Source organism: Schistocerca serialis, chromosome 9, assembly GCF_023864345.2.
Source record: "Schistocerca serialis cubense isolate TAMUIC-IGC-003099 chromosome 9, iqSchSeri2.2, whole genome shotgun sequence".
NCBI lineage: Eukaryota > Metazoa > Arthropoda > Insecta > Orthoptera > Acrididae > Schistocerca > Schistocerca serialis.
The window spans coordinates 261,582,825-261,595,978 of NC_064646.1; positions in this window are offsets into that span (position 1 = coordinate 261,582,825).

The following is a 13,154-nucleotide window of genomic DNA, read 5'->3' on the forward strand; positions in this document are numbered from 1 at the left end:
CCACCACGAAAAGTATAACGTTTCTCATTGGATAGACAGAATTTTTGTGGGTGGAGCTTAAGGTTAACATTGAGACCGTGACTGGTCAGTTGAAAACACAGCCAGATAGCCAACTTCGGTAAATTGTAGAAAGGAGAAGTTAGGAGAGAGTTGGTTTTATCAATAGTGCAAGTTATAAACAATGTTTTGTGAGTAGAATAAAATTTCCAGTGGTAAACTTAACTGCTTTTTCGACGTTATTTTACCAGATAACTAGAAATAGGAAAGCCTTGAACCCCTTCCACTAAATTTAGTTAGTATTGAGATTCTTTTACAGGGAGTGCAGTGGAGCTGACGCTGAAATCATTAAGTGTTTGATTATACAATTGCTAGTCTCACTGAACTCTACATGTCATGTGTGGTCTGGCGTCTCCTTACCAGCAACAGGTCCCAGGTTCAAACTAGTCAATTCCCTAAAAAACACGCTCAGAGCGTCGTTGCGCGAAAGTGATAGGGAGACACGACTTAGAACAAACAGACACCACGCAGAATGTTAGGTTCCTGCGAGCCTGAATTAGGATCTTCACATCAACGTTCTCGATGACCAGTAATTGCCCTTTCGTCTACATCTTCACGATGAGTGCACTACACTGTGGTCAGCTCACGTGTTCCAAGACGGCTTCACCCGTGTTCACAGGGCAGGATGCACACGTTCCAGATCTGACGAACTCTCATGTACCCATCACACTTCGACTGGCCCCTCTAAATCAGCCTATCGTAATCCCATAGAAAATGACTGGAACTATTTACAACAGCTGGTGAAGCATGGCAATCAACATCCGCGTAATTTGGTAGCTCTACGAGTTGTAATGGTCTATGAGTGGACTGAGTTTCATCAGATGTGCGTAGCACACCGGAATAAATTCGTAGTCGCTCTTCCTCGCCAAACTGTGGCCGTTATCTAGACTAGACACGTAGTTCACGATGTCAGGGAGACGCAGCTCAGAGGTGATCGAATTTCTTTTATCCGGTGTGCCGATACGCGATTCGTAATTTGAGGGACGGTAATCGCCGGGTAATTTTCAGAGTTGACGACATGATGGAGGAGCCTTTGCTGTCGTACGAGCGCTGGCGATTGTTGTCTTGCCATCGTGGTTTCCCCGCAAACGACAAAGTTGCAGAGTTCCTCGTGCTTGCAGCGCTCCTCCCGCTGTGCCTCCGCGGCGGACAGTTACGTAGTGTGAGTACTTCAGAACATTAATTTTCTACTAAGTAGAGTTGACACTGAGTGATGGTGCTGGTTTCAAAATATTGCTTTGGACTCGCCTGTGCTAAAGGTCAAAAGCGATCTGCAGTTCGCAGTCTTGTGAGAGACCGCTCGATGTATAAGCTGCAGGGACAAGTCCTTTTTTGTCATACCCGGGGTATACTCTGCAAATATCGCGTAGGAATATCGGCAGAGTGTCGCATGGGTCGACTTTCCCCTGGAGACGCAAGTTGTGAAAGTATAGGTACTGGAACAAATAGAGTTCGTCCCTCTGTCCTGGACCGCCTTCTCTTTTTATGGTAGACTTGACAGACTTCCACAGGCGTTCTATGTTCTTGGTATGGACACTGGCGTCATCTGAAGAGACAAACTCGAGAGAGTGGTTCACAAATTCGTGCTCGAACCCATCAGCTTTGAGACTGTGGTATGACTGAAACCCGTCGGTGATGACTTTTGTTCCTGGCAGTATGAAATGCTTTATAAAACCCACTAGAGTCACCTTGTCTCGCGACAATACCTTGACAACGAAACACTTGCGTGACTCCCTTTCTATCTCACCAAAAACCCAAATGTGATCTACTTCAGTTTTAGTAGGCCGCCCTCTCTGATTCTTCCGCCTATCAATGAGAGACTCGTCTACTTCCACTATTTTATGCGGTCCACCAATTGGCACTCTGTCGTTTGTCACTATGACGTAGCACACTTCTCGGCAAAATCCGAAGTAATCACAGACAGTATTCGCCGATAGCCCAGTTTCTGATGCTGTGGCTTGCAGAGTGTATTCACGAATCCAGCACGACACAAGAATTATGCTCGTCTCAATCGACAATTTAGAGGACTCGAACCATGTATTTTTCCTGATGCTGGTTCGCTTTCCAGAAAGCCCGCAATGAAATTGCAATGGAATCTCTGTGTCCGCACTCCTCTTACGCAGTTTCACAGACTTGGCAGCACCACAGTCAATACAGTCTCTCGTGACTTCGTTGGACAGAAGTCCATATTTCCGGGAAAAAGTCAAAAATTTGTCTACACTGCTTATGCATGGGATTAGAGTTCTCCATGTGAGGCAATCCGCAGACGAAACTTGAGAAGCATCACTCATTACACACGCTATGAAGGGAAAATGTCACAAACAACGTAATTTACTGAAACTGAAGAAACAACGCCAAACTGATACAAATGACGATCACAAGTAATTTATCACAACAAGCGCCACGAGACCTCCATAATCGATTTACTACGGCAACTTCGATATGTATCGCTTGGAGCGCTCCAACTTTGATAGGCAATCATTCTTGGAAATTACCTGTGTTTCTAATAACGTATTTGTGTAGCAGGAATGTTCTCAAAACCTGGTACTCAGTCACTAACGGATATTATCAGTCTCAGCTTGCTTATCCTGTTCCTTGCTTCGGGATTCGGGGTAATATCGGTGTTAAATTTTTCGTCGTACTGTCTTATAAACACATCTTCGTTTTTATTTTAAGAACAAAACTGTCTATATCGCGTTTTTGTTTAACTGCAATGGTCGGTCTCAGCCGCATTACGACGTCGTCGTCTTTTCCTGTCCGGAAGCCTATTTAAGACTGAAAATCGCTGCCTGAGTAAGTGTACCAATTGCTGCAAGCACACTCACAAGCTCTGCATTGACTGCGTTTATGGATTTCCTATTTAAGGCGAGAGTACAAACCATGTTACACTGTTATGTTAGCTTTCTTGTCTTCTGGTGTCGGGACCATTGCAGATATTGGTGTGTATAAAATGAGACGAGAATGAGCGAGAAAATAAGCCTGTGTAAAACGTATAGAACAAGTGTTAAGTTGTCTAGTTCTAACTTCCGTGTTTCAGAGGCTGATGAAAGTGTATAGCAAATGTAGTCATTTTAATTAGTAACACACATTAGATGTGGCAATTATTTGGCAGGTGGAAGTGAAGAACTCAGTATCGGGGACACAGGGATGAGACTGAGAACAGCTTCGCCCCGTCGCAAGACATCGATTAGAACTAAAAACGTCGGGGAGGCTGTTTACGACATCCCTCACAGTTCCTTACACAATTTTCTAGAATGAATATTAACTTATACTGATGGGTGTTCGATGATCATGTGCAACAGCTGTAGTTTTAAAATCAGTAATGTATACAGGATGTGTGTTTTAACTTGAGGCAACTAAACTATCTACAAAATGATGTATGGTACGAAAACAAAATTCTATGTAAAAAGCTAATATTAATAAAGGGGTCATCTGTCTATCCTACAACTCACCGCCCCCTAACCACCCTTCCTTTATGGGCCGGTTCACCTTTGTCTTTACCCGAGCGAGGTGGCTTAATATTTAGCAGACTGGACTCACATTCGGGAGGACGAAGATTTGAAACTCGCATCCGGCATTCCTGTTTTAAGTTTTCCGTGATTTCCCTGAATCGCTTCATACAAATGACGGAATGGTTCCTTTAAAAGGGCACGGTCGATTTCCTTCCCACCCTTCCATAATCCGATGGGACCGATGACCTCGCTGTTTGGTACCCTCCCCCAAAATCAACGCACCAACCTTTGTATTTTCAAATGGGTATCCCCATTTTATTGCATATTCAGATTATATTGCAAAAAATTCATTTATTCAAACCATTGTCTCCTATTGCTGCTAGATGGTGCTGTTATCAACAAATATCAAGTGTGTGTGTTTTTGTAATTAAGAACGGAAGTATTTGATTTTACATTTTAGAACCTTTGTGTTCTAATCGTTGATACTGACGTTCAAACGTTACGTGAATGTTGCAAATGTAATTGCACAGTACATATTGCACAGACATTAATATTTCTGAGAAATAAGCTACATGTATGGTACCGTAGTTTTCTGATCTCCACAGGGTTGATTGTGGTGAGTCCGCAAACTATTGGAATGCTTGAGTTCGGTGGCAGTCCTCGAACCCAGCCATCAGGGAGACTGATTACGGTGTGTGTGTTTCCATCCAACAGTCGTAACTCTCGCACTAGCCTCTACGCGGCTACCGACGGAACACAAACCACAACCATTCTAACAAGGTAAAATGCCCATAAAGTGATAGTGACAGGCTCATCTACCATAGATACTCACCAAAATCAAGTTCCCCAATGGTGAGAGGCAAAAGGGGTTACCGGTATCAAGCATCCCGATGGGAACAGAACACTATTACATCCAAGTCGTAAAGCTAAACGTATTTTCTAACCAGACTCTGAAACGGCTACCCATATTGTACTGTAAAATCAAATTTGCAACACTAAAGCAAATTTCGAACGTGAATACCAACCGTTAGAGCACAATGGTTTAGATCGTAAATGAAATGTAGAATCAAATGAATCGCGTCTTAACTGTCAAAACAAACTTGATATTTGTCGATTACAGTGCCATCTATCACGAATGAGTAAACCGTACGTAGTTTTAGCGTAGAATCCGAACATACAATTAAAATGGGGGAAGGGATCCCATTTGAAAACACAAAGTTGACACTGCCCAAACAGGAAGATTGGTTAGGAAGTCGTCAGTTGTAGCGCAGGTAGTTGCACGATTTGCTAATATTGGCTTTTCACCTACACATTTTTTTCGTACGATGATTTGTTTTCGAGCTATCTAGTACAAACACCCTACATATTTGATCAAATTATTATGGAAAGATGAAAAGCGTTTTCTGCATGTTTATACCATCTGTCTGTCGTTAAAATATTTGTTTTGTTCTGATGCTGTGTTTGATATCTTTAATGCTGTCGCTATCATCAGCTGTTTAGCTACAAACTGTCTTTTCTGTATAATTTTTTCACAATTGCATATTATAATCGACGAGCAAAATTAATCGCATATTTATTCAGGTAAGCTTTTAAGAACACATGGTAGTGTAGAACAAACATGAATCTACAAAATTGTTGAGGCTTTCGTGGCCACTTGTTGACAAACTGCCTATTGGCTTCTGTCTCGGGTTCTTCGGCCGACGTTCATCTAATGATTTTTCTGACGTTCCGCCAGCACGAGTGGCTGGCATTGTCAAAGCTTCACCCTCCAATGCCGGTGGTGAACTGGAGCCGAGCTCGCGGGCGCAGACTATATGTACCTGGCGCGCCAACGGCCGAGGGCTTCTCCGCGGTCATTTCCGGTGCGGTTCTGCTCTTGCTACCTGCGACGGTCGTTCGCTGCAGTACGGGAAGCCAGGATCCGTTTACCTTAAGGCTTTCCTCTTTCTTGTTCAAACTGTTCGCGTGTTTTTGTATTTCTACAGCTTCTCTGAACAAGCGCGTGTGATAGTGGTTCTCTACAGCCAGAACTTCCGTGTCGGCGAATTTTATTACGTGGTCGGTCTCATTCAGTGCGTGCTCTGCCACGGCATGATTAGCACGCTCGTAACGAGAGCAGGACGAATATGTGAGCCGCAACACCTCAAACGAAAAATGCAACACCTGGAAACTGTCCTGAGGAGCAATGGGTACTCTACAAATTATATTAGAAGTGTAACAGAGCCAAACACTCGGCGAAGTAAGGAACCAGAAAAAGAAATGTCGGGTACGGCCTTTCTGCCATACATTCCCAGAGTGACGGACAGAATCGGCCGTATATTGCGCAAACATGGCGTAAAGACGATTTTCAAACCGACAAGGAAGATCAAAGAGTGTCTTAGATCGGCGAAGGAGAAAAGAGACCCACTTGCAATGTCGGTAATATAACGCATACCATGTACATGCGGAAAAGTTTATGTCGGAATGACTGGACGATCCATTAACACCAGAATCAAGGAGCATAAGCGACATTGCAGGTTGGGGCAGGTGGAGAAATCGGCCGTAACAGAGCACGCACTGAATGAGACCGACCACGTAATAAAATTCGCCGACACGGAAGTTCTGGCTGTAGAGAACCACTATCACACGCGCTTGTTCAGAGAAGCTGTAGAAATACAAAAACACGCGAACAGTTTGAACAAGAAAGAGGAAAACCTTAAGGTAAACGGATCCTGGCTTCCCGTCCTGCAGCGAACGACCATCGCAGGTAGCAAGAGGAGAACCGCACCGGAAATGACCGCGGAGAAGCCCTCGGACGTTGGCGCGCCAGGTACATATAGTCTGCGCCCGCGAGCTCGGCTCCAGTTCACCACCGGCATTGGAGGGTGAAGCTTTGACAATGCCAGCCACTCGTGCTGGCGAAACGTCAGAAAAATCATTAGATGAACGTCGGCCGAAGAACCCGAGACAGAAGCCAATAGGCAGTTTGTCAACATGAATCTTGTACACATTCGAAAAAGACGTAGAATTTAGACTAGAAAGGGTCAACTGTAAGACTGGAGTTGACGTCAAACTTTATTTACATTAAAATTCCACCTCTTCGAAGAATTGTTTATTTGGTTTGTTTATTTATAGTTACACGTCCACAATTCACATTTACGCTGGGTGAAGGAAGTGTAACTTTCAAGATTCCATGATTGCTTAACAAGGCTCCTCCATCGACCTGCAGCCACAAAGTTTATGCAGTAGCAGGCAGCTGCGAGCTCCGCGGAAACAGACTCAATTCTACATGGGTTTACTCTCTGTCCACCGAATTTGACCAAAAGACGCTAAAACATCCGCCTTGTTAAGCGGCTGACTGCCTAAGTCCTGGTGATCTCTAGACACGCGACCTGCAGCCCCCCATATTATCTCCTCCGTAAAGAGTTCGCGCACAGCAGCAAACAAAATCAGCGCAATGACAAGACATATACAGGGTGTTACAAAAAGGTACGGCCAAACTTTCAGGAAACATTCCTCACACACAAAGAAAGAAAATATGTTATGTGGACATGTGTCCGGAAACGCTTACTTTCCATGTTAGAGCTCATTTTATTACTTCTCTTCAATGATGGATGGAATGGAAACATACAGCAACAGAACGTACCAGCGTGACCTCAAACACTTTGTTACAGGAAATGTTCAAAATGTCCTCTGTTAGCGAGGATACATGCATCCACCCTCCGTCGCATGGAATCCCTGATGCGCTGATGCAGCCCTGGAGAATGGCGTATTGTATCACAGCTGTCCACAATACGAGCACGAAGAGTCTCTACATTTGGTACCGGGATTGCGTAGACAAGAGCTTTCAATAAATGAAAGTCAAGAGGGTTGAGGTCAGGAGAGCGTGGAGGCCATGGAATTGGTCCGCCTCTACCAATCCATCGGTCACCGAATCTGTTATTGAGAAGCGTACGAACACTTCGACTGAAATGTGCAGGAGCTCCATCGTGCATGAACCACATGTTGTGTCGTACTTGTAAAGGCACATGTTCTAGCAGCACAGGCAGAGTATCCCGTATGAAATCATGGCGGTGGATCGAGGAAGTACAGTACATACTGACGAAACTAAAATGAGCTCTAACATGGAAATTAAGCGTTTCCGGACACATGTCCACATAACATCTTTTCTTTATTTGTGTGTGAGGAATGTTTCCTGAAAGTTTAGCCGTACCTTTTTGTAACACCCTATAAATGTGTCAACTCTTTTTAAGTTGACATGGCTTAAAGCCACAATAATCTGCACTTGATAATGACATAAGGCAGAAATTGCAATCGTGAAACAAAGAAAGTGTTACAGTCACTGCCGCGTGGGATTAGCCGAGCGGTCTAAGGCGCTGCAGTCATGGACTGTGCGGCTGGTCCCGGCGGAGGTTCGAGTCTTCCCTCGGGCATGGGTGTGTGTGTTTGTCCTTAGGATAATTTAGGTTAAGTAGTGTGTAAGCTTAGGGACTGATGATGGTTCAAATGGCTCTGAGCACTATGGGACTCAACTGCTGAGGTCATTAGTCCCCTATAACTTAGAACTAGTTAAACCTAACTAACCTAAGGACATCACAAACATCCATGCCCGAGGCAGGATTCGAACCTGCGACCGTAGCGGTCTTGCGGTTCCAGACTGCAGCGCCTTTAACCACACGGCCACTTCGGCCGGCAGGGACTGATGACCTTAGCAGTTAAGTCCCTTAAGATTTCACACAAATTTGAATATACAGTCACTGGCGTAAATATGATGTCTTTTACATGTCTGTTCAGTCGTCTGTACACTGTGTGTCTGGAGACAACAGTTCCAGTGGCTGTGGCAAGGTCCCGAGCAAGACTACCTGCAGTACTCCGTTCAGTCTGTGGGCACTGATGGTGAGATATTGGTCTTCTTGTGGTGTTGTACGCTGTGGACGTCCCGTTCTGTAGCGCCTGGACACGTTTCCTCTCTGCTGGAATCGTTGCCATAATCTTGAGATCACACTTTGTGACACACGGAGGGCCCGACCTATGACCTGCTGTGTTTGAGCAGCCTCCATTCTCCCTAGTATTCTGCCCATCATAACGTCATCAATATGTGTTCGTTGAGCCATTTTCAACAGACAGTCATCATTAGCACGTCTGAAAACGTCTGCACACTTACTCTCTGCACCGTACTCTGACATACACCAACACACCTCTGCGTATGTGAACTGCTTCCAGCGCCACCGTGCGACGATCGCAGGTCAAATGCACCGCATGGTCACACCCCGAGGTGATTTAAACCCGCGAACCGGCCACCAGAGCGTTGTTTCACCATGTATCAGCATTATCCTTAATTTATGAGCATGAGTGTATGATAGGACAAACAATTGAAAAGCATGAAAATATGAAGAAGGTAAACGTACGTTGTATGTTAAGATTTGAGAACGTCGAAACGGAAGTATGCGAGCGTACGAATGTTTGTATAATGATTATTTATCATGCCCAATACACCGATTAATTCTGGTATTCACATCAGTGCTTTCGGCAATTCATTCCATGTTCAGCTTCATCATGCTACATACATTCAAGTTGTGGTCCCTGGACGTGATGAAGTGGTATAAAATATGTCATTTAATTAAACATCGCGTCGACGCATACTAAATCATGTATAATTCAATTCTACAGACTGCTAGTGCACCCTCTCAGTAATTTTGCTATATGAGTCCTCTGCACAAGTCCACCAGGTTGTCTAGTTTAACTGTGTTTTTCTCTCTTTTACAACACCGACTCCCTCCTGACTCTGAAGTTTTCATGGATCCGTCATTGGTACCTGAAAATATAAAGTAAATCTAAAATTCATCGAGCATAATGATCAAAAGGCTTTATGGCCGTTTGATAATGATTATGAATTAAATATACGGCTATAAGCATTTTGAATTATAAAATTAATCTACTCCTTTGTGCATAAAAACGCCTCACTTCACATTTTTGAAATTTTAATTATAATGCAGTTGGATGGTCTGGTTTTACGCAGTACGTTTTGTTACGCCATTTATATATCATAAATTTGTATATATTATAAAAATGGATGTACATAGGCATGTATGTATACATGTATATGTGTTCCACATCATCTACTAAATCACTGGACCCATTTTAACCTAACTTGGTACACATATTACTTACTGTCTTGAAAGAATCGTTGTGGGAGTGGGAAATACCTACTTATAAAACGGGAGAGCGCGAAGAAGAAGTGTAGGCCTCAACGCGAGAGTACCCATACTTTTTTCATCCAGTATTTGAGAATGAGAGCACTTAGTGACTCACAACAAACTTTATACGCAATTTCAAACCTTTTCGAAGTTATCTCTCACTGACATCTCCCACAAAATAATGAAAGGGAAAAAGTTTATCGCTCACATTTTCGTTGTTCATGCAATAAAGCTGACTTATCATGCATAACATTTTAATTTAGTACTTCTTGACTACTAACTGTACTCGCGACAAACACTGGAGACAGTATTCACATGTACCACTGAATGTACTAGCACAATGATATCAATATACGACACATATTTCAGTAGATACGATGTCATAAACACTGAGATGCCTTGAAAACTGCCGCATGATGTATCACGTCTAAATTTATTACTTCTTTAATATTAAATCTATTCGCAACGTATTTCGCAGACAGTATCCACATATGTCACTGAATGTACCAACAAAATTTTATCATTGTACGACACACAGTTCAGGAGATGCCATGTCAAACATTGGGCTGCATGAAAATGAAACTGCAGGACAAAATTCACTAGATATACAGGTGAAATATGTCAAAAATACGTATTAAATATTTATATATTTAATACGTATATATTATATATGAAATATATTTGACAGGTGCATGGCCAAGGAACGGGTAAAAAGTTCACCCTAAACCCCAGGAACGATTTCAACCAAATTACAATCTGGAAAAAAACACTGTTGGGGTAAGAACCACCAGCCTCCTATTGGAAAGGGAGCGATAACGTAAAGAGTGAAGGGGGAAGGAAGAGATGGTCATAGAGGGGGAAGGAGAAGGTCGACACAGACAGGGGGAAAAGATGGGCAGAGAGAGGGGAGGGGGAAAAGGACAGAGAGAGGGAAGAGAAGGAGATGGAAAGAGGAAGAAAATAGCAGATAGTCAGATACAGACAGGGAGAGGATTAAATGGGCAGAGAGATGGGGAGAGGTGGAGATGGACAGAGATTTGGGGAGGAGGAAATCGACAGAGAAAGAAAAGAGGGGGAGATGGACAGAAAGAGGTTAGAGGAGGAGATGGACAGAGAAAGGAAAGAGGAGACGATGGGCAGAGAGAGGAGGAGAGGAACAGCGAGGGGCGGAGTTGGGGATGGACACGAGGAGGGAGAGGTGAACTTGGATAGAGAGAGGGAGAAGGAAGAGATGGACAGAGATAGGTAGGAGCAGGAGATAGACAAGGAGAGGATGGAGGAGGTGATGGAATTAGATGGATGAAGAGGAAATGGACAGAGAGAGGTGCAGGAGATGGAGAGTGAGTAGGGGATGGAGGAGGTAGACAGAGAGAGCAGGTAGATGAGAGTGATAGAGAGAGGGAAGGAGGAGATTGACTTATAGACGTTTGGAATCAACATAGCCAGGCAACGCCATATACTTAGCTAGTTGCTGTAAACAGATTTCCTGCTACATGGGGGTCCCATAAAACGGTTATGTCGACCGTTTCGATCGGCAAACAGCAACAAACCTGAAAGAGTATCACTGCATCTGTTAACGAGAAAACTTTCTGGTATACTCTTCACTGGGGTTTCTAGTTGCTTAATACTCTTCTTTCGCCACTATCAGTAGTTACTGCTGGTTTGATTATTATTAGAGCATGTAGATTTGGAATAAACGATATAGTTCTCATGTAAGATGGGAATGTCCAATACCACACTATTGCCACAAAGTGGAACTCATCCTGTTAAGTACAATGTATCCATGAAGACGTACATCAGTTTTCCCTCCGATCGAAATTATTGGTTCTGAACCAATCAGGGAAAACTGTACTACCCGACAGTGATTCGGAGACTCGGCAGTCTTCGACCTCAGGAACCCCCTGTTTGTTCCAGCGTCCTCTACATCATCGCCACTGCGAGTGACCATAAACTGTTCTACCTGCGCCAAGTACGATAGAATAAAATGGTACTGAAAGCATCACACCATCATCATCGAATTTTACTGTAGAGTGTTGTGAGTGAAATGTACAACATCAACAACTACATCGAAAATCTGTATTTACGGTGTGTGGTGGAGGACATTTTGAGTACCACTGTACTTACCCCTTTCGTGTTCCAGTTGCGAATAGTATGCGCTAAAAACGATTGCCTGTATGCCTGTAAGCCTGCATGTCGGCTTGAACCTCTATAATTTTTTCTTCGTGATCTCTTCGCGAGATATCCGTAGGAGAAAAGGAAATATACACTGTCCACTCACGTTAATCGACCACCTGTCAAAAGCCTGAATAACCACCTTTTGCAGTACTGCAGCACGAGACTTCTATGAAGAGATTCATTGAGATTCTGGAAGGTACGAACATGGATGTAGAGCTATGCCGACTCCAATACCGTGGCCATCTGCGTTAGCTTTCTCGATTGAGCATCCATGCCCGAACAGCCCGATCGAGGTAGTCCCATTCTCGATTGGGTTTAAATCCGGGGAATTTGATAGCCAAGGAGTACTGTAAACTCATCCTGGAGCTCTTCGAACCACGCACGTACACTGCGAGCTGTGTGACACGTTTCATTGTCCTGTTGGTAGATGCCGTCCTGTCAAGTAGAAAGAAACTGCAGTAGGGGTAGACATGATCGCCAAAGACAGGTGCATACATTCGTTGCTCCATTGCGACTTCAAGAATGACGAGATCATCCAGGGAATAAAAGAAGACATTTCCTGGAGCATAAATCTCGGTACTGGTAGCAGTGTGTTTGCTATCAGACGTTTCATGCAGTACACGCCAGTGGCCATCTCTCCGATAGAGCATAAAACGTGATTAATCTGAAAAGGCCAGTGAGTGGACGTACAGCTGCCGTACTGCCATGAAAATGCCAGCCTTCGTCGCCGATGAATAGCATGCAATGCACCACGTGGTGCTTGCACCACAGTTGCCACGGGGCCGTTTTTATACAGGGTGTTACAAAAAGGTACGGCCAAACTTTCAGGAAACATTCCTCACACACAAAGAAAGAAAATATGTTATGAGGACATGTGTCCGGAAACGCTTACTTTCCATGTTAGAGCTCATTTTATTACTTCTCTTCAATGATGGATGGAATGGAAACACACAGCAACAGAACGTACCAGCGTGACTTCAAACACTTTGTTACAGGAAATGTTCAAAATGTCCTCCGTTAGCGAGGATACATGCATCCACCCTCCGTCGCATGGAATCCCTGATGCGCTGATGCAGCCCTGGAGAATGGCGTATTGTATCACAGCCGTCCACAATACGAGCACGAAGAGTCTCTACATTTGGTACCGGGGTTGCGTAGACAAGAGCTTTCAAATGCCCCCATAAATGAAAGTCAAGAGGGTTGAGGTCAGGAGAGTGTGGAGGCCATGGAATTGGTCCGCCTCTACCAATCCATCGGTCACCGAATCTGTTGTTGAGAAGCGTACAAACACTTC